This window comes from Oryctolagus cuniculus, chromosome 13, assembly GCF_051225735.1.
Source record: "Oryctolagus cuniculus isolate XC-2025 breed Fujian yellow rabbit chromosome 13, ASM5122573v1, whole genome shotgun sequence".
In the NCBI taxonomy this organism is placed as follows: Eukaryota; Metazoa; Chordata; class Mammalia; order Lagomorpha; family Leporidae; genus Oryctolagus; species Oryctolagus cuniculus.
Genome location: NC_142879.1, coordinates 103,061,690 through 103,080,615, shown reverse-complemented (window position 1 = coordinate 103,080,615; position 18,926 = coordinate 103,061,690). Strand labels below are relative to the sequence as shown.

Genomic DNA, 18,926 nt, shown 5'->3' with positions numbered 1-18,926 from the left:
TCCTTGGTTCCTACTGCAGAGAAAACATTTCAGTCCAGCTGGGACCGTGCAGACTAGAAACCTCCTTAATAAACCTCATCTGCTTTTCATTTTTTTTTTTTTTTTTTGCAAAGTTTTCCTAAAAACAAATTCATTCCCCAAAGTAATCCCACTCTCTCATCTGTCCGTCGCCAGCCAAAAAGAGACTTGAACATCTTCTCGTCACGCAGGGCCAGCCTTGGAGACTGGAACATCTTCCCGGTCTGGCCTTGAGCAGCACTTCGAGGTCCTTTGAACGGTTCTCCAGGTGTTTGTTTTCCTGCAAACCTTCATTCTCAGATCAACGCCACTGGAAAGATCCGTTCATTCGTTTGCAAACTCGCTTCTCTGCTCTGCGGGATTCCTCTCTCAAATCTCTGAAGCCAGGGACTTTTCCCCACACATCAGCAACTAAAGACAGATCTCCCCGACGTCCAAACGCATTCTCCTGTCTCATCTGAGCGCGCTGCCTCCTGCTTACACCAAGCAGCTGTTTCTGTCTTTTCCCGGGGCTTTGTCCTCTCAGCTTCACCCAGGCCATCTCTTCAGCTATCGGCTTTATTTCTTCCCTACGGCTCGCGACAGATCATCTCTCTTCTCATTTCTTAAGAAATGTCGGGGTTAACACACACACACGAGCCAGGCAATGTCAAACACTCTGCCAAGACTGGATTAGTGTGGCTTTCTCTTTGGCCTCCTTCATAATGACCTAAAGATGTATCAGATCTGGGTCCTCGGAGGCCTGTTAAATATTAACTGTGAGGATGTGAGATCCTGGGAATTTGGGTCAGCCTGAATTTCCATTATTAATCCTGTCCGCTGCCATTTCTCTGTGAGGTTCTCTAACACAGTCTGAAACTCTTAGCAGCCACCAACACACCCGGGAAACGAGGAGGTCGGCAACCCACAGCCCAAGGGGCCAGACCTAGCTCGCGGCTGACTTTTGTCGATAAAGTTTTATTGGAACCCAGCCAGGATGATTCATAACCATAGTACCCATGGTTGTTTTCAAGTTACAATGGCTCTAACTCTGTCCCAGGACAGGGGTCGGCAACCCACAGCCTAAAGGGTCAGATCTAGCTCGCTGCTGACTTTTGTCAATAAAGTTTTATTGGAACACAACCAGGCTGATTCGTTTCAGTACTATCTATGGTCATCACGCTACAACAACAGAACTGAATGAATGCAGGAGAGAGCCTGCTCGGCCCATGGAGCCTGAAACGTTTACTATCAGGCCCTTGACACACACACAAAAAGAATTTGCCAGTCTCTGCTCCACAGCTTTGAAGCCAGCGGCTACCGAGACAATGATTGTTACTGTCACTCCAGGTGGCTCTGCACAGTATCAGTGCCTCAGGGTCTACATCGGCTGGCACAGGAGCATACAGCACGGTGCCTGGTATTCAGCAGGCGATCAGCACACTGCCAAGCGCCTCCTGGTCTTTCGGGATTTGGTTCAAACATTTCCCTCCTCTGCCACATTTTCTCTGCAGAGCTACGAGTTCCCTCATCTTGGCATCCTAAATTATTTAACAATGCGGTTCCACATCCTCATCAACTATGTACCTGTCTTTCTTCCCATCTAGAGCGAGGGTTCCTCTGGGGACAATGCCATTTCTTTTTAATTTTTTAAAAATGTATTTAAGAGGCCAGAGAGAGAGAGAGAGAGTAGAGAGAGACAGAAGGAGAGATCTTCTATCCACTGGTTCACTCCCTGAACAGCCACAATGGCTGGGGCTAGACCAAAGCCTGCAGCCAGAAACTCCATCCAGGGCTCCCATGTGGGCAGCAGGGACCCAGGTTCTTGACCATTGTCTGCTGTATTCCTGGATGCATTAGCAGGAAGCTGGATGAAGAGCTGGGCAGCTGGGACTGGAACCCGTGCTCTGGTATGGGTTGTTGGCATTGCAAGCGGTGGTTTAACCCTCCGTGCCACAATGCAGGCCCCACGCCTCTCATTTTTGAATGACAAAGCAAAAACTGACACTCTTGGCCTAGAACTTGGGCCTGAATTCCACATTTCTAATAATAGTCAGCCATTTTAGCATACATAATGGATTTGCAATGGCAGCTGTTTTGTTTTCTCATGGATTTAGTTAAAACAGATTCATTCATTTGGCAGCCAGGATACAAGAGCAAAGAAATACAGTTCCTGCCCTCACTCTCGCAACATAAATCACCTTAGGAAAATCTCAGGAGATCTTGTCAAATCAAGACCTTCAAGTCATTTATATTCCATGAATTTCCCATCACATTATCTACCATACTGGAGAGTTTACTGCAGCTTGCTGGGACGAATGACTACAAACTTGGTGGCTTACAGTAACACAAACTCGGAGTGGGTTCTGGGCCTCGCTGGGTGAAACCGCCACTCGACACACTCCCGTCCCATACCACAGTGCCTGGTTTCTATCCAGGTTGCTCCACTTCTGATCCAGCTTCCTGAAAATGCATCAGGGAAGCAGCAAATAGGTGGCCCAAGGACTTGGGGTCCCTGCCACCCACATGGAAGACCTGGATGGAGCTCTTGGCTTCAGCCTGGCCCAGTGCCGGCTGTAGTGGGCATTTGGGGAGTAAACCAACAGATGGTTTACTCTCTCTCTCTCTCTCTCTCTCTCTCCCCTTTCTCTTTCTGTCCCTTTGTCTTTCAATCAAATAATTAAGTCTTTTAAAAACACATACAAAATTATTATCTTGTCGTTCTAGAGGTTAGAAGCGTGAAATGCGTCTCACTGGGCTGAAACTCAGTGTTGGAGGAGTCGCATTCCTTCTGCAGGCTCTGGGGAAGCTCCTGGAAGCCTCGTGCGTCCAGCGGTTCAGATGGGCACACGTTTGCTTCTCCCTACCTCACACCGCAAAGTCAAGCCAACGAGCCCAGGACACACGCGTGACCCCGGGGACCCCTGGAACACCACGATTCCCAGAAGCCAGTGCTGCCCCCCGCAAGGAGTGGATCCTGCTCATGGGGCCTCTGCAGGTAGTGCCTCTGCTCCTCCACCTGCCACGTCAGATTCTTGCCCTCAACAGCTCTGAGCATGAAAGCCTACGATTTTTCTCCCAACCATCCAGCTTCCAAGCCCTTCCCTCCCCTTGTCCATCCTCATGAGTGACAGCGCCCTCTTGCCCAAGTGTTGCACTAAGACTTGTGGTTTTCTGTCCTGTGCCCCCGTGACCGATGTATCCACCGATGTATCCTTCTTCTGTTTTTAAGCTCAAAGGATAGATGGGCGGGTGGGTGTGGTGTAAACCCCTTGAGAGCAGAGGCCGTTTAATTTGCTAACCACAGAAAGTCAATGCCCCGAGCTCACGCCCACGGCAGGCAGCTCCGAGAGGGGTCTTTGAGCCTAATGTGTTTCCGGGACTGCACAAGGAGTTTCTGCAGGCGTACTCTGGATAACGGTCTGTGGCAAGCTTCCCCCAGGGCTTGGCTGAGCCCAGCGGGGTCAGAGAGGTCAGCCTGGGCCCTGTGCTACTGCCTCAGGGGCCGGGACAGCTGGCCCTTGGAGCTCGGCCCTGGATGTTGGCACGGGACATCAGAGGCCTATGTTTCAGCGGGTGCAGGTCTCGGACCTAGCACCCATTTGGCCACACGCACGGGGTGGATTTCTGCAGCTCTGTCTCCTGACTGGCACGTGGAGACGGCAGTGGTGGTGGTCATGATCTTCAACACCTCTACGGAGCAAGTGGCTCTGTAACACAATGAGCTCTCCCAGGTCAGGGGAACGCACCTGCTCTCTGGGCCAGGCAGCACCAGTGTCAACAGCGCTTCACAGCAGGGGGCTATGAGCACCCTGGTCAGTAGCTGCTATTTCACAGTGACTGGTGGAAAATCTCACTAGAGACTCAAGGCCCAGGTGAGTGTCCCAGCTGCCCCATGTCCTCCCTCTCCAGTCTCCTCCTTCCTCTCTGCCCTCAGCCCAGCTGCCACCCCCTGCCCAGAACACAGAGGCCAGCAAGACACGCTCCCTCCCACTCCCCGATCGGGCTTCCAGGCCTGGCCCAGCTCTGGGCATTGGCAGGGCCACTCCTGGGGACACCCAGGACACAGTCGCATCAGCTGCTGACTGTCAGAGGGAGTGAGTAAACAATGGTCCTCGCACGCGGGCACTGCTTCCTGCACTCGGGAGCAGGCTGCTGGAGCTGTCCCAGGTCTGAGGCTCTTCCTCGCACCCACTGCACCTTCGGGCCATGCCTTCGCCGCACAGAGCCCAGCACGCCAGCACACTCACCCAGGAAGACGCCCAAGGGCCAAGCAGCCTGGCTGCCCTCAGACGCCAGCAGCGGGGCCAGGGACTGCCCAGCGGGGTGAGAATCTCCTGCGTGGGTTGGACATCGTAGGAGGTGAAGATGCTGGAGGAAGACGGCCCCGCAGGCATCGCGGCAAACTAGCAGTAAGCGCGAGGAAGCGGTGCTTGTCCTGAGAGGGAAGTGGCGCTGGAAGACGCCTGTGGAGGCCCCGGTGCCTTCCTCTTCCTCGCTGTGTGAGCTGGGAGGGACTCTTCCTCCTCCCCTCGGGCAAGAGGATGCCCTGTGCTAACCTCAGCCGAGAGCACAGACGGCTCCCAGCATTGGTTTTCTTGCAGCCTGGCTGCACAGCAAGGCCAAGGCTGCTCCCCTGCAGGGTTAAACGCGCACAGAGGGGCCCTGTGAGGTGAAAAGAGCCATGGAAACCACGGCTGAAGCCGCAGAGGGAACTTCCTTCTGCACACTCTGTGTCCCCATGCTCGGCGGGGAGGGGTTTTCTTTACGAAACGTTTTGGGAGCAAAGTGACAAAAAAAAAGCACAGCAACAGCCACTTTGGAAAACATCTGGGGTGACGCTGGAGGCCGGGATCCAGCCCCACCCGTCGCTGAGACCAGCAGCCTTGCAAACAAACAGGCTGGCAGGTGCTGGCCTATGACGGATCTCCAGAAGTTCAAGGGAAATGCGTGTTGTGGGGAAAAAATTATGCATGGATTTCAATTTCTGCTTTTGCACCAACTTGCCTTTTCTACCCCATTTTTTCCCAGAGATTTTTTTAAGTCCCCTCATGGGAGTTTTGTCCACCCCATGTATTCCGTACGACAGGTGCACCTGACCCTACTCTCGCTTCTCGGGCAGAGGCACCTGAATGGCATCCTGGTAGTCAGTCAAGAGGAGAGGCAGGAGCAGCAGCGGTTAAGGCCCCGAGGTGCAGCCCGAGCCTGGTATTTGCAGAAAGCTGATCCCAAGGCTCGTGACTAGTGTCGTCATACGCAGGTGGGGGTCAGAGGACAGGAACCTCCAGCAGACAGACCCCGCTCCGTGCTGGGCTTGAGGCTGGATTTGAGCCCCGGGCACGGAGCCAAAGACTCCTGCTGGAAGAGGTGTGCAGGATGCATGTGAGAAGGGTGACAGAGTTCAGGGCGGTGGCAGAGGCAAGGCAGGTGGGTGGGCGGCAGCCACGTGACACAGCACTTTGTGTGGCCAGCGGGGAGGCTCTGGCCACCCACGCCTGACCTGCAAAGCCACAGCCACTGCTGAAGACGGGAGGGCGTGGGAGGGAGGGGCAGGCGTGGAGGAGGAGGAGGAGGAGGAGAAGGATCAATTCACGGCTTCATCAATGATCATCTGAAACGATTTATCCGCTGATGAGAAGGCAACTGAAATATCCTTTCCTGCTAAAGGCGCTCAGGAGAGAGGTTGCGGGGATGTCTGCCTTGGCCTGAGGCTCTCCCGGGAAGGGAAGCCAGAAACCAGAGCCCTCCCCTCAGGGCACCGACTGTTAGATGCTATCAGGTCACATAGGTGTGCTGTGGGCTCCCCGTCTCACCCATTCATTACCACGGAGGCAGGCATGAGGGAGGGAAGCCGAGAGCCCCTGTCAGCCCAGCTCAGGGCATGCATTCTGCCCCTACATGACTCACCACGCACTTCCTCTGCCGCCTGACCGCAGGGGATGCCGGGTTGTGACGACGGATGCTCCCCAGCCCCACACCCTTGGCGACCCTGAGGGACTGGTGCACACGGCAAGGGGAAGGGCGCTGGCCAGGACACAGGTGCTGGCTCCCAGCTTCCGCTCCTGCTCACATCTCGTTGGTGAGAAGCTCGGCTGCCCGGAGCGGCAGACAGGCTGAGCGCGACCACGGTCCCTGCTACCTCCTTAGGTAGAAGCGTGCAGGGCACCAGACCCTGCCTCAGTGGCGCCTGGCACGAAGCAGCAAACCAACAGCAAACCTCCTCCCCCTGCAGCGTGCACTCCAAGGATCCACACACAACTGACAGAAGAAGCCACACCAAGGGCACAAACCCAGGACAGTGACACTGAGCAAGAAGGGGCAGGGGTGTGCAGCAGGGGGTCGCGGGGGCGTGGTTAGCTTTTTAGGACCCCAGCATCCCATATCTGAATGCCTGTTTGGGTCCCGGCTCCTCTGCTCCTGATCCAGCTTCCTGCTGGTGCACCTGGGAAGGCAGCAGATGATGGCCCAAGTGCTTGGGTCCCTGCCACCTACATGGGGGACCTGGATGGAGTTGCTGGCTGTTGTAGGCATCGGGGGGGGGGGGGGAGCAGCAAATGGAAGAGCTCTCTCACTCTGTCTCTTCCCTTCCCTCTCTCTCTCTGCCTTTCAAGTAAATCAATGAGTAAAAAGCTTCTAGACCAATGGAGTTTTAAAATGTAGGTTTATGTTGGGACCTGCACTGTGGCATGGTGGGTAAAGCTGCCACCTGCAGTGCGGGCATCCCATATAGGCAGCAGTTCGAGTCCCGGCTACTCCACTTCTGATTTAACTCTCTGCTATTCCTGGAAAAGCAGTAGAAGATGGCCCAAGTCCTTGGGCCCCTGCACCTGTGTGGGAGACCCGAAAGAAGCTCCTGGTTTGGCACAGCTCCGGCCATTGTGGCCATCTGGGGAGTGAACCAGCAGATGGAAGACCTCTCTCTCTGCCTCTCGTTCTCTGTCTGTGTAACTCTGACTTTCAAATAAATAAATACATCTTTAAAAATAAATAAATAAAATGCAGGTTTATTTTAAAAAGAAAGAGAAGATTCTTCTTGGCGTCAGAGAGGCTGGTGACCCTCACATGCACTTCGGCAGACTCAAGTGGGTGACACCACAGGGACAGCCACAGGGCGCTCGGGCCCTGGGCACTGCTTAGCGTCTGCTTAGTGACTGCTTAGTGACTGTCTCCTGCCAGCACCCAGAGTGCTCTGTGGAGGCTGGGCGTGGGAGACTGACACCAGAGTTCAAGGGTAGCAGAGCAGCGGGGTTCAAAGGTTACGCTCACAGCCTCCTAACAGTCAGGTTTATAATCAACTCCCGGTGACTTCTCCCTCCCAGCCTAGCAGAGCACACACCCGCACTCCAGGCAGACTGGACGCAGTCTGCACGCTCGCTCCCCCTGCTCACTCACACGCTCACTGCTCCTCTGGCCGCCCCGATGAGCCCGCTGAGCTGCACCATGCCGGGAGGTGCAGCAGGTGCACGGAGTCACCCTGGCTCTGAGCCATTCGGGAAACAGGGTTTCACAAACGTCACCCCAGGGCAGGCATTTGGAGCAGCAGCCTGATTCTGTGTAGGATGCCCGCATCCTGTATCAGGGCGCTGAGATTCCAGTCCTGGCTCTGCTTCCCACGGCAGCTTCCTGCTAAAACGCACCCTGCCCGGCAGGTGATGGCTCCGGCCACCCACACAGACCTGGACTAAGCTGCACGCATTTGAAGAATGAACCAACGGATGGCAGCTCTCTGTCTCTGTCCTCTGCCTTTCAAATAAATTTGAAAAAAATATCTTCTTAAAATATATGTTTCCTTGGGGCTGGTGTTGTGGCATAGTCAGCTAAGCTGCCACCTACAATGCCAGTGTCCCATATCACAGTGCCAGTTTGAGTCCCAGATGCTCCACTTCTTCTTTTTTTTTTTTTTTTTTTTTTTTTTTTTTGACAGGCAGAGTGGACAGGGAGAGAGAGAGACAGAGAGAAAGGTCTTCCTTTACTGTTGGTTCACCCTCCAATGGCTGCTGCGGCCGGCGCACTGCGCTGATCTGAAGCCAGGAGCCAGGTGCTTCTCCTGGTCTCCCATGTAGGTGCAGGCCCAAGCACTTGGGCCATCCTCCACTGCACTCCCGAGCCACAGCAGAGAGCTGGACTGGAAAAGGGGCAACCGGGACAGAATCCGGCGCCCCGACCGGGACTAGAACCCGGTGTGCCGGCGCCGCAAGGCGGAAGATTAGCCTAGTGAGCCTAGTGAGCCGTGGCGCCAGCCCCCAGCTGCTCCACTTCTAATCCAGCTCCCTGTTGGTACGCCTGGGAAGGCAGTAGAGGATGGCCCAAAAGCTTCGGGTCCCTGCAACCCACGTGGGAGACATGGATGGAGCTCCAGGCTCCTGGCTTTGGTCTGGACCAGGTCATATGGGGAGTAAATATGTAGATGAAATATTTCACTCTCTGATCTCCTTCTCTCTTTCACTCCATCTTTCAAATAAACGAATAAATATTTTAAAAATTTATTTATAAATAAATGAGTTTTTTTTTTTTTTTTTTAAGATTTTGTGTATTTGAAAGTCAGAGCTATAGCTACAGAGAAAGGGGGAGATGTTCCACCTGATGGTTCACGCCTCAAGATGGCAGCAGGTGGCCAGGGCTGGGTCTCCCGCATGGGAGGCGGGCGCTCAGGTACTTGGGCCACCTTCTGCTGCTTTCCCAGCTGCACCATCAGGGAGCTGGATTAGAAGTGGAGCAGCCGGCATTGAAACCAGCATCCATACGGGATGCCGGCATTGCAACTGGCGGCTTCACCTGCTACGCCACAACACCAGGCCCCAAATACGGTTTCTTTAAAAAAAAAAAAAGATTTATTTACTTATTTGAAAGTCAGAGTTACACACAGAGAGAAGGAGAGGCAGAGAGAGAGAGAAAGAAGTCTTCCATCCACTGGTTCACTCCCCAATTGGCCACATTGGCCGGAGCTGAGCTGATCTGAAACCAGGAACCAGGAGCCTCCCTTGGGTCTCCCATGCAGGTGCAGGGGCCCAAGCACTTGGACCATCCTCTACTGCTTTCCCAGGCCACAGCAGAAGAGGAGCAGCCGGGACTTGAACCGGCACCCACACGGGATGCCGGCATTGCAGGCTTTACCTGCTATGCTGGCCCCAATACAGTTTCTTTTCTTTTAAATCCAATCACCAGGCAAAGCCACTTAAGGAACAGGAGCAAAAGAGAGCGATACGTTCTGAGAAATGGAAAACAGGAACTGTGAGTGTCCCCAGGACACACATGGTGCCCAGACTTGGGAAGACATCCTGCTGGGGCCCCACGGTGCACCAAGAGTGGGTTCAGCTTTGGGTGAGCGCCTAGGGAAGCAGAGGAAAAGCTGAGGGAGCCCAGGTGGGCGGCTCCGTCCTGGGCAGCACCCAGCCAAGGAGAGAACTGGCCTTGGGGAGGTGGCACCATCAGCAGTCTGGGGGCTTCCGTGAGCTGGAGCCAGGTGGGGGCGGGGCACTGGTTATTGAGGTTCATTAGTTTGTGGGTAGTGCAAATAAATGAGTCCCCACATGTAGCTGTCATTCCACAACTGTTCCACCTTCTCTCTAAATGTGGACACCACCCAGAGGGACACGACAGACATGCCAGGGGATGACAGAGAAGAGATGGAGTCAGCCACCTAGGCAGGTAACCCCCTGTGGGAGGTACACCCACCTGTGGAAGCTGAGTTTTATTCACTTGTCTGTTTCAGAGAGAGACAGCTCCCATCTGCTGGTTGAACCCCCCCCCCCCAGATGCCACCACAGCTGGGGGCTGACAGCAGAAACTGGAGCTCCACCCAGGTCTCTGATGCAGGTGTCATAACCCAGCTACTGGAGCCCTTGCCACTGCCCACCAGGGTCAGCATTAGCAGGAAGCTGGAGTCAGGGACAGAGCGGGGCACTAAAGCCAGGCACTCTTGACATGGGATGGAGGTGACCCAGCCTGCGTCTTAGGGACTAGGCAGATGCCCACCTCATGAAAGTTTATTTAACAAGAATAGGTGAGGCCGGCGCTGTGGCGTAGCAGGTTAAGTCTCCCCCTGCGGCACCAGCAGCCCATATGTGTGCTGGTTCAAGTTCCAGCTGCTACAGTTCTGATCCAGCTCCCTGCCGATGGCCTGGGAAAGCAGTAGAAGGTGGCCCAAGGACTTGGGCACCTGCACACTGCGTGGGAGACCCGGAAGAAGCTCCTGGCTCCTGGCTTCGGATCGGCACAGCTCCAGCCATTGTGGCCATTTGGGGAGTGAACCAGTGGATGGAAGACTCTTCTCTCTCTCTCTGTAACTCTGCCTCTCAAATAAATCTTAAAAAAAGAAGATGCTACGTTTTGTGTTTTTAAGAAATACCACACTTAAGGAAATTGGAAGGATTCCAGTTATATTTTTGTAAGAGAAAATATCCCAAACCCTCGGTCTTTTGTTGGCTGCTACTGTAGCTGACCTCCACACGGCCGCGCAAACACATTCGGAATTCAACAATGATTACCTTCTGTTCCGCTAGTGGAGGGAGACTCAGAGAGAATTCACCATCCCGCGTGGGCCTCTCCCCGACGGTGTTAGGAAATAATCCGTCTCTGATGCAGCTGGAAGAGTCTGGGGGAGAAGAGTTCACAAAATTATCACACATACACCGAGTACATGGGCAGAAGGAGCTGGGCTGAGCGTAAGCTCCCTTGTGCCTTATCCATACCCCTGCTTCCTTCGCCTGTGACCTAGTGTGGAGGAATCCAAAGTCCAGGCACCATTTCTAGAATGCCTCCCCCTCCCCACACCCCAACCCCGCTACTTGGTCATGAAAATCAGCCCTAAAATCCACTATACCATGGCTTCGCCTGGGACATCCTAGTGAGCAGCCAAGCTCACGGGGCTCCCTGCCTGGCCCCCTCAGCCCCTCGGCTCTGCGTGCCAAGCTCCATGAAGCAAACATTGCCCATTGCTCCCCCACAGCTGCAGGGCAAGCTGTGCCATTTCCCAGGAAGAAGGGGTAGCTGCCGACTTTAGCTGGGTGAGAGGAACCCAATCTGATTGCTTGGGAGGGGGAAAAAAAATTATGTGCAATGATGCTCCCCCAAGAGCACAGTGAAGACTTCCAGGATCTCGAATACAAACGCTAAGGGCCATGACTTTTCATGATGTGGCATTAGCTGATTCCCTTTGTGGCCACATCGGCTCCTGGGGACGGAGGACTGCTTTGTGCCCTGGCCCAGACTGCGGCTCTGACCCACGCACCTTTGGGATCAAAGATCACAGCCTCCCCAGGTGACCACACTCTGGGTGGGGGTGGGGGGATGTTCCAGCAGCCCCAGGTGCCAGGGGGAGCCCGCTCCCCGCCAGGGCCCTGCCTCCTGCTTCCTTCGCCGCGGAACGCCAGGCTCCCAGGATGGGATTCGCCCCGCCTGGCAAGTACAAACGGCAATGCTCTCACAATTTTCCTTTGCTCCTTTGCCAGCTCCTCCCAGCCAGGCCCTCTGCCTTAGCTTGTTTCTTCCTGTTTACAGTAGAGACCAAGGGCTTACGGACTGAAAGATGCGCAGCTCGGCACAGCTCGGCACAGCTCAGATCCCCAGTGGCAAGGGGAGGGGGGGAGGGCTGAACAGTTTGATGGGGAAACGATCGTTGAAGAGAAAAAGCTGGCGACAAGACAGGGCTCCCAAAAACCATGTCAATATGAAAGGATCTAAAGGCACCACAGGAAAATGACCAAGGCCTCAAATATTTTCACAACACTGGCCATCTGCAGAGTGTGGGATATAAACAGTGTCACAGCCATCTACTTTTGTCCAAAATCTTTCAAACTGCCTTTCAAATAAATAAAGTAAATAAAAAAAAGATTATTTTTTATTTACTTTATTTATTTGAAAGGCAGTTTCAGAGACAGAGAGGGAGAGAGAGAGAGACAGAGAGAGAGAGAGAGAGAGATCTTCCATCTGCTGGCTCACTCCCCAAATGGTCTCAATGATCAGGGCTGGGCCAGGCCGAAGCCAGGAGCCAGGAGCTTCATGCAGGTCTCCCACGTGGGTGCAGGGGCTCAAGGACTTGGGTCATCCTCCACTGATTTCCCAGACCACCTTAGCAGGGAGCCGGATAAGAAGTGGAGTAGACGGGACACAAACCAGTGCCTGTATAGGTTGCAGGCACTGCAGGCAGTGGCTTAATCCATTATACCACAACGCCCGCCCCATGAGTCATTCTATTTATTTGAAAGTCAGCATGACAGTGAGAGAGACAGAGAGAATCTCCTATCAGGTAGTTCACTCTCCAGATGGTCATAATAGCTGGGGCTGGTCCTGGCCAAAGCCAGGAACCAGAAACTCCACCTGGGCTCCCATATGGGTAGCAAGGGACCAATAACTTGGGTCATCTTCCTAGGTGCATTAGCAGGGAGCTGGACTGGACGTGGAGCTGCTGAGATTTGAACGAGTGCTCAGACATGGGATGCTGGCTTTGTAGGTGGTGGCTTAACCCACTGCACCACGATGCTGGCCCCAATCAATATTGATTTTGGTATTACCCATTCTAAGAGCCAGATATGGTCACTTTAATCAGCTAAATTTTCTTAAATATAAGCTTAGGAAAAAACTCTTGCTTTCATAATTTTCAGATGATTTTTAAGTTAATTTATTTGAAAGTCAGAGTTACAGAGAGAGGGAGGGACAGAAAGAGAGAGAGAGAGAGAGCGCTTGCATCCACTGGGACAGTGGGCACAATGACCAGGACTGAGTCAGTCTGAATCCAGGAGCCAGGGGCTTCTTCTGGGTCTCCCACGTGGGTGCAGGAACCCAAACACTTTAGCCATCTTCTCTGCTTTTCTCAGTCCATTAGCAGGGAGCTGGATCGGCAGTTGAGCACCCGGGATTCGAACCAGCACCCATATAGGATGCCTGTACTACAAGTGGCAGCTTTACCGGCTGCACCACAATGCTGGCCCCTCAGATGATTTTTAAGACAAAACCCCAAAGCCTTTCCTTTTTTTTTCATTTTCTTACAAAATCCTGGTCCCTGTGAGTGGATGCATACTCAATGGTTTTTTTTCTGGGCTTAATCATCCTCGGATAACACTTATCTGCTGCAGAATCTTCAGAACGAATTCTTGGGAGCAGAAATCAGTGCCGTGCAAGGCATCTGCATCGTTTGGAGCCCAGGGTGCATGTTAGAAGTAGGAACCTCAGAAGGGGACATCATCTTTCACACTGGCCCCCTGTCATCAACAATGACGCCCTTCACATGGGAGTGGATACGTACTAAAGATCAAGGCTACCCAGACCACACAGGACTGCAAGGGTCTCAGTTCACTGCAGAGGTGCAAAGCCAGCATGCATTTGCAGTCCTCAATGCCGGAGCCGACTTCCGGTGTGCACCTGCTGCTTTCTGTGACAGAGCCTCGGGGAAACCTTCCCAGCTGTGTGTAGCCTTGTTGATTTGCATACTGGGCCCTGTCCCCTCCTCTGCCTTTCTCTGTGCTTCGGTCCAAAGCATGGTCTGAACTTCACCTGAGGACAATCAACTTGGCAGGCTTCCTTGTGTTCGAATGTTTATTCTATGGAAACAGTTAATATTCGGGGCTGCGGAACACTCATTTGGATAATGAAAGAAAGCTATTCTAGGCTCATAAAAAGACAAGGCTTCATTTTAGAAGCATCAATTATTCAGTGGAACATTTCCTTCAGAAGAGTAAGAAGGGTGAAAGGATATTTTCCCCATGGAATAAAATTACAGCATTCGAGAGTAGAAAGACGCAACTTTTTTCTTTGGCTTTTCAATCTACAATAGTACTAGGAATCTAAAGAATTGATGGGGAGAAGTTAAAAATCTGTGGAACAACAAATAAGTCTGAAGCATTCATTCAACAGGGACTTCTGTGGCCAAAACAATGAGGCATTTACAATTCAGTTTGTTAACTAATCTTGTGTCCCAGGTCAAGACCAAGATTATCTTGTCAGATGTGCTTATCTCTCACAAGGACAGCCAGGTCCCAGCCACCGGAGGCTGCACGCAAGCATCATGGAGTACCTGCCTGGCTCTGTAGCAGGTGCAGCTTGAATGATCTTTGACTGTCGTCTCAGAACAAGCAGAAACATGAGCTCACCATCACCCTGCAAATAGCTGAGGCTCCTGCTAAGCACGGGAGCTACACTGCCTGCCTTTCTCCCTTCCTCTTCCTTGGAAGGAAATCGGGGAGTAGCGGGAAGGGTGTCGGGCAATCAGCAACTCGAAGTAGATGACCGGGGCGTCCCAGTCCTCGCTCCCTCGGCACAGGGACCACCAGCCTGTCTGCTAAGCTGCAGACACTCTTTCCATGCAGGGAGCTTCATCAACACACAAGAAACACAAAAGCATGACTCGGCCTCCTCATTTTTGGCCAACTGCCTTAGAAGCAGACATTCGTCAACATTACAACCATCTAGGAAAGAGAATGCACTCCTAAACCTAGCACCAACCACCAACCATCAACCATCACCATCAGCCATCACCATCAACCAGCAACCATCACCATCACCATCAACCATCACCATCAACCATCCCCACCATCAACCATCCCCACCATCAACATAAACATCAACATCAACATCAACCACACCATCACCATCAACCATCACCATCACCATCAACTGCCAACCACCGACCACCACCATCAACCATCCCCACCAACCATCCACATAAACCACCAATCACCATAACCACCACCAACCATCAACACCAACCATTACCATCACCATCATCAACCACCATCACCACCAACCATCACCATAACCACCATCAACCATCACGACCAACCATCAACCACCAACCATCAACACCAACCATTACCATCACCATCAACCACCAACCATCAGCATCAACTGCCAACCATCGACCACCACCATCAACCATCCCCACCAACCATCCACATCAACCATCAACATCAACCACCAATCACTATCAACACCAACCATCAACAACAACCATTACCATCACCATCATCAACCACCATCACCACCAGCCATCACCATAACCACCACCAACCATCACAATCAACCACCAAACACCAACCATCGACCATTGTCATCACCCATCACCATCAACCACCAACCATCAACCGGAAGAGAAGATGGGTTGGCAGAGATAGAGCAGTAGTGCTATCCCGACTATGCCTAGCCACCCTGGGGCCCAGGGCAAGCCCAGCACCACAACAGTCCCCCATCCTGCCCCCACCCAGCCCCATCTGCAGGTGGGCTCAGGAATCCCGGACTCTCCAAATCTCTCTACTCTTCTGTAAAAATGGGCAGAGAATCAAATGGCTAACATTAGGAGCCTTACAAGGGGACTTGAATATTTCATGGAAACAGAGAACTAAAAGTTAAGTTCATTAAGATGGAAAAAGTTTCTTTAAAATCCCTGCACAGCTTTTCTCATCACATGCAATGTCTGTGACTGCTGTGAAGCCCCTGTAGCAGCCTAACAGTGAGATACCAGCACAAGCAGGCAGCCCAGAACCTGGCACACACAAATGCCCCCGACATGCCCCCTCACTATTCTTTCTCCCTCTGCACTCATAGCAGAACAGCTTCCGACTTGCTGTGAACCCTGATGACGCCTGCTCCTTTCTACTGGAAACCCCGACCAGGAATTTGGTTTTCTTGTGAAGGCGAGACTTCAGAAGGCAGCCCCCTCGGCCACACGTCTTCCTGATAAGGACTCCAGGGCAGATGTTCCTGACCCCTATGGTCTTGGCTGAATGATCACCCACGCTGACGGAGCACACGGCTCCAGGCTCCCTGCTTATGGTGTGCTGGCCTGTTGGATCCTCACAGCGAGCCTGTGAGGCAGGAACCACCCTCGTTCCCATTCTACACAGCAGGAAACCGAGACACAGTTCAGCCATTTAACGTGAGAGCCAAGCCAGGGTTCAAGCCAGGGAGGGTGTCTCCAAATTCTCACGCACGGCACTGTGGGGCCTCTGCTTTGGGCATTTATTTAGGAGATGAGACACAGGAGGAAAGGCAGAGAGAGAAAATCAAAGAAACAGTCCAAGAGTTTCTAGAATCAACACATACGCATAGGAAGATGTCAACAAACGTGTCCATCTGGAGAGTGAACCAGCAGATGGAAGATTCTCTCTCTCTCTCTCTCTCTCTGTAACTCTGACTTTCAAATACATAAGCCAATCTTTAACAAAAAATAAAAATAAAAACCACGGACAGGCCAACCGCCCTGCCAGGTGACGGCACGCTGAAGCCCTGTGGCTGACACAGCGGCACCTGCTCCAGCCAGACACGAGAAAGCCTGCCTGGAAAAGCAGCAGCCTCGTGGAATGCCGGATGAAACTGTGTCTCCATGGGCTCGAACGGCAAATCACAACCACTGCCTAGCTCTAAGTGGCTCCTTTTCTTTGTCTGAGAGCTGAATAAAATCAGGGCTTTTAATAATTGAACAACCGCCGTTCTGTCACTTACGGTTTTCTTGACAGCACAGGACGTAGTGAGGCCAAACGGACAAAAGAGGCTTTCTTCAGCAAGATTGGCTAAATTTTAAAAATGTATTTATACATTTGGAGAAGCAGAGAGACAGGGAAGGAAAGACGGATGGACAGACAAGGCAGATAGAGAATGAAATCTTCCACCTGCTAGTTCACTCCCCAAATGCCAGCGATGGCAAGGGTTGGGTCAGGTCAAAGCCAGGTGTTGGGAGCTCAATCTGGGTTTCCTACATGGGTGGCAGGGACACAGTTACTTGAGCCATTGCCTTCCAGGGTGCGCAGGAGCAGGAAGCTGGAACTGGAAATGTAGCTGGGACTCAAACGCGGGTGCTCTGATTATGGGCCACAGTGTCTTAACCGCGAGGCCACTCGCCTGCCCCAAATGCCTGCCAATTTGTCAGTGCATGGTTCTGGTGGGTGAGGGGTGCCGGATGTGAGTCCGGATGGGGTGACATGACATCTCCAGGCGAGAGAGTGGAAGGCCAGCTCGGGTCCAGATCTGGGGACACCTGTAGGCACCCACAGAACCAGGCCGCCTGAAGAAAACTCACCGCACAAGCTCTAAAGGGCACTTATGGGTCAGCGACAACAGTCAGCTGTAAAGGAAACGGAAACCCAGAACAGTGGTCTCGATCCCAACCCTTGTTTTGTGCCAGATCTGTAAGGAACTGGTCTCACACGTGGGTGCAGAGGCCCAACCCCTTGGGCCACCTTCTGCTGCTTTCCCAGGTGCATTAGCAGGGAGCTGGATGGGAAGTGGAGCAGCCGGGACTCGAACCAGCGGCCACATGGGATGCAGATGTCACAGGAGGTGGCTTTACCTGCAGCACAACAACACTGGCCCCTTCACCCCTCTTTTCATTTGGGAATTCTTTGTTTTATTTATTTGAAAGGCAGAGCAACAGAGAGAGAGAGACAGAAAGAAAACCAGATCATCTGAGAATTCCTGCTCTCTCTCTTGCCATCACCATGCCCCTGACTCACTCTTCCATCCACAACAATGGGCACAAGACCCAGGCCACAGAGAGATCCCTTCCACACAGAGCCACTAGCCGCCATGCTTCGGGCCAGCCACTCCAGGATAGAATAAGGCCAACACCCAAAGTTCACTTGAGCCTCACCCAAAGTCCTTGGACTTGCTCAAATCCACGTCTGAGACGGACAGGGGAAGAGACGCGGAATACCCAAGTTTCCAAGGAAAACTTTACGCCAGTTGGTTTTGTTGAAATGGGAAAAAGAAAAAATTTAGACCTACTGATACCCAATGACCATTTCCTACATACGTAAGATTTCTCATCTGTGTGGGAAGCAATTCCTCACCAAACCACTCAGGAAGTAGTGACTTGTGTCTTCGAGAAAGTGCAGTAGACGCTTGGAGACTTGGGCATGTGACCCTGACCTGGCTCCAGGTTATCTGACATTCCAATAGATGTGGAAGAGCAAATACAAGAGCTCATGGAAAATGGAATTAAAACATAAGTTTATCTTGATGCCAAAAGTTTTTGAAATTCGTACGTAGCTTTTTGTAACACACGTTTTCCATTAACTTTGGGAAGATGCCTCCTCAAGTATTTTTTAAAGAAATAATTTCATGTCCGACAGGATACAGCGGCCTGTTAGAAAATAAACAGTAAAGGTGTTGGCAGTGAACTTCCCGATGCTGGGAGCCCCACAGAGACGTCTATGAGAGATAGACTTTAAAATCAATCGTTCCGTTGGGTCACGTGGTGTAGTGGGTTAAGCCCCTACTTGAAACACCAGCATCCCATATGGGCACCGGTTCAAGTCCCAGCTGCTCCACTTCGGATCCAGCTCTCTGCTATAGCCTGGGAAAGCAGTGGAAGATGACCCAAGTCCTTGGGCCCATACATCTGTGTGGGAGACCCAGAGGAAGCTCCTGGCTCCTGGTTTTTACTTGGACCAACCCTGGCCATCTGGGGAATGAACCAGGGATGAAAGATCTCTCTCTCTCTGTAACTCTGCCTTTCAAATATATAAATAAAAATTTTAAGTGAAATTTATTTTATTATTTTTATTTATTTTATTTAATATTGCATATTTTTATATTTTATTATTATTTGTTATTATTTATGCATTATTTATTATTCAATTTATGAAAATAAAATAAAATAAAATAATTGTTCCAAGGAAAGAAACAAACCCCATGTGGCAGAGCTGCCCTGCCATGGCCCACGGACCCGAGCCCAGCCCAGGCATGCCGCCCTCCTGCGTGCTGTCCCGCAAGCCCCAGTGCAGCTGGGGTGCAGGCTGTGTCCCTGCGCTCCCTCCCTGGGCTGCCCAGGAGCCGGTGACGCGTCCATCCACCTCCCCAGCAGGCAGGGGCCTGCGAGCTTGGGCAGCCCCCCAGGATCAGCCCCAGCTGCTGGCCCTGGCTCGGGATCACCGCACATACAGCCCCCAGACCCTCGCTGCCCACTGACTCTGACAGGCAAGCCACTGCCTGCCCCCAGG

The 18,926-nt window shown here is 52.4% G+C and overlaps 1 protein-coding gene across 12 annotated transcripts in view; it reads right to left on the bottom strand.

Annotated features, from left to right (window-relative positions):
- Nucleotides 1-18,926, bottom strand: part of SVIL (supervillin) — a 204,028-nt gene that overhangs the window by 159,909 nt on the left and 25,193 nt on the right. For all 12 annotated transcript variants that reach the window (XM_089311867.1, XM_089311865.1, XM_051821617.3 and 9 more), the window contains exon 2: nucleotides 10,485-10,591. The gene's annotated coding sequence lies outside the window, so the exon portion shown is untranslated. The remainder of the gene's footprint in view (nucleotides 1-10,484; nucleotides 10,592-18,926) is intronic.